Here is a 3,620-nt window from a genome sequence, read left to right as displayed (position 1 = left end):
GGCTGCCAAATTAGAAACGTCCAGCGATTGCGCCCACACAAAAGCCGCCAGCACTGCAAGCTCTACCTGGTTTTCACTGTCCCTTGGAACTGCATTCGCTGCCGCACAGACATTCGCGCTCTGCAAAAGCCTTGGTTGGTTATGATGCAACAATGCCTATGTGACTCTGGCAGAGCCCGGCTGCCAAATTCTCAACGTCCAGCGATTGCGCCCACACGAATACTGCCAGCACTGAAAGGTCTACCTGGTTTTCACTGTCCCTTGGAACTGCATTCGCTGCCGCACAGACATTCGTGCTCTGCAAATGCCTTGGTTGGTTATGATGCAACAATGCCTATGTGACTCTGGCAGAGCCCGGCTGCCAAATTCGAAACGTCCAGCGATTGCACCCACACGAAAGCTGCCAGCACTGCAAGCTCTACCTGGTTTTCACTGTCCCTTGGAACTGCATTCGCTGCCGCACAGATATTCGCGCTCTGCAAAAGCCTTCGTTGGTTATGATGCAACAATGCCTATGTGACTCTGGCAGAGCCCGGCTGCCAAATTCTCAACGTCCAGCGATTGCGCCCACACGAAAGCTGCCAGCACTGAAAGCTCTACCTGGTTTTCACTGTCCCTTGGAACTGCATTCGCTGCCGCACAGACATTCGCGCTCTGAAAATGGCTTGGTTGGTTATGATGCAACAATGCCTATGTGACTCTGGCAGAGCCCGGCTGCCAAATTCTCAACGTCCAGCGATTGCGCCCACACGAAAGCTGCCAGCACTGAAAGCTCTACCTGGTTTTCACTGTCCCTTGGAACTGCATTCGCTGCCGCACAGACATTCGTGCTATGCAAATGCCTTGGTTGGTTATGATGCAACAATGCCTATGTGACTGTCGCAGAGCCCGGCTGCAAAATTCGAAACGTCCAGCGATTGCGCCCACACGAAAGCTGCCAGCACTGCAAGCTCTACCTGGTTTTCACTGTCCCTTGGAACTGCATTCGCTGCCGCACAGACATTCGCACTCAGCAAGAGCTTTGGTTGGTTATGATGTAACAATGCCTATGTGACTCTGGCAGAGCCCGGCTGCCAAATTCGAAACGTCCAGCGATTGCACCCACACGAAAGCTGCCAGCACTGAAAGCTCTACCTGGTTTTCACTGTCCCTTGGAACTGCATTCGCTGCCGCACAGACATTCGCGCTCTGCAAATGCCCTGGTTGGTTATGATGCAACAATGCCTATGTGACTCTGGCAGAGCCCGGCTGCCAAATTCTCAACGTCCAGCGATTGCGCCCACACGAAAGCTGCCACCACTGAAAGCTCTACCTGGTTTTCACTGTCCCTTGGAACTGCATTCGCTGCCGCACAGACATTCGTGCTCTGCAAAATCCTTGGTTGGTTATGATGTAACAATGCCTATGTGACTCTGGCAGAGCCCGGATGCCAAATTCGAAACGTCCAGCGATTGCGCCCACACGAAAGCTGCCAGCACTGAAAGGTCTACCTGGTTTTCACTGTCCCTTGGAACTTCATTCGCTGCCGCACAGACATTCGTGCTCTGCAAATGCCTTGGTTGGTTATGATGCAACAATGCCTATATGACTGTCGCAGAGCCCGGCTGCCAAATTTGAAACGTCCAGCGATTGCGCCCACACGAAAGCTGCCAGCACTGAAAGAGACCTGGTTTTCACTGTCCCTTGGAACTGCATTCGCTGCCGCACAGACATTCGTGCTCTGCAAATGCCTTGGTTGGTTATGATGCAACAATGCCTACGTGACTGTCGCAGAGCCCGGCTGCAAAATTCGAAACGTCCAGCGATTGCGCCCACACGAAAGCTGCCAGCACTGCAAGCTCTACCTGGTTTTCACTGTCCCTTGGAACTGCATTCGCTGCCGCACAGACATTCGTGCTCTGCAAATGCCTTGGTTGGTTATGATGCAACAATGCCTACGTGACTGTCGCAGAGCCCGGCTGCAAAATTCGAAACGTCCAGCGATTGCGCCCACACGAAAGCTGCCAGCACTGCAAGCTCTACCTGGTTTTCACTGTCCCTTGGAACTGCATTCGCTGCCGCACAGACATTCGCGCTCCGCAAGAGCATTGGTTGGTTATGATGTAACAATGCATATGTGACTCTGGCAGAGCCCGGCTGCCAAATTCTCAACGTCCAGCGATTGCACCCACACGAATACTGCCAGCACTGAAAGGTCTACCTGGTTTTCACTGTCCCTTGGAACTGCATTCGCTGCCGCACAGACATTGGCGCTCTGCAAATGCCTTGGTTGGTTATGATGCAACAATGCCTATGTGACTCTGGCAGAGCCCGGATGCCAAATTCGAAACGTCCAGCGATTGCGCCCACACGAAAGCTGCCAGAACTGCAAGCTCTACCTGGTTTTCACTGTCCCTTGGAACTGCATTCGCTGCTGCACAGACATTCGCACTCTGCAAAAGCCTTGGTTGGTTATGATGCAACAATGCCTATGTGACTCTGGCAGAGCCCGGCTGCCAAATTCTCAACGTCCAGCGATTGCGCCCACACAAAAGCTGCCAGCACTGAAAGCTCTACCTGGTTTTCACTGTCCCTTGGAACTGCATTCGCTGCCGCACAGACATTCGTGCTCTGCAAATGCCTTGGTTGGTTATGATGCAACAATGCCTACGTGACTGTCGCAGAGCCCGTCTGCAAAATTCGAAACGTCCAGCGATTGCGCCCACACGAAAGCTGCCAGCACTGCAAGCTCTACCTGGTTTTCACTGTCCCTTGGAACTGCATTCCCTGCCGCACAGACATTCGCGCTCCGCAAGAGCATTGGTTGGTTATGATGTAACAATGCCTATGTGACTCTGGCAGAGCCCGGCTGCCAAATTCTCAACGTCCAGCGATTGCACCCACACGAATACTGCCAGCACTGAAAGGTCTACCCGGTTTTCACTGTCCCTTGGAACTGCATTCGCTGCCGCACAGACATTGGCGCTCTGCAAATGCCTTGGTTGGTTATGATGCAACAATGCCTATGTGACTGTCGCAGAGCCCGGCTGCCAAATTCGAAACGTCCAGCGATTGCGCCCACACGAAAGCTGCCAGCACTGCAAGCTCTACCTGGTTTTCACTGTCCCTTGGAACTGCATTCGCTGCCGCACAGACATTCGCGCTCTGAAAATGCCTTGGTTGGTTATGATGCAACAATGCCTATGTGACTGTCGTAGAGCCCGGCTGCCAAATTCTCAACGTCCAGCGATTGCGCCCACACGAAAGCTGCCAGCACTGAAAGCTCTACCTGGTTTTCACTGTCCCTTGGAACTGCATTCGCTGCTGCACAGACATTCGTGCTCTGAAAATGCCTTGGTTGGTTATGATGCAACAATGGCTATGTGACTGTCACAGAGCCCGGCTGCCAAATTCGAAACGTCCAGCGATTGCGCCCACACAAAAGCCGCCAGCACTGAAAGCTCTACCTGGTTTTCACTGTCCCTTGGAACTGCATTCGCTGCCGCACAGACATTCGTGCTCTGCAAAATCCTTGGTTGGTTATGATGCAACAATTCCTATGTGACTCTGGCAGAGCCCGGATGCCAAATTCGAAACGTCCAGCGATTGCGCCCACACGAAAGCTGCCAGCACTGCAAGCT

This window comes from Mycteria americana, unplaced genomic scaffold (assembly GCF_035582795.1).
Source record: "Mycteria americana isolate JAX WOST 10 ecotype Jacksonville Zoo and Gardens unplaced genomic scaffold, USCA_MyAme_1.0 Scaffold_29, whole genome shotgun sequence".
NCBI classification, from domain to species: Eukaryota; Metazoa; Chordata; class Aves; order Ciconiiformes; family Ciconiidae; genus Mycteria; species Mycteria americana.
The sequence above is the reverse complement of the archived record's forward strand: the minus strand, read 5'-3'. Positions refer to the sequence as shown.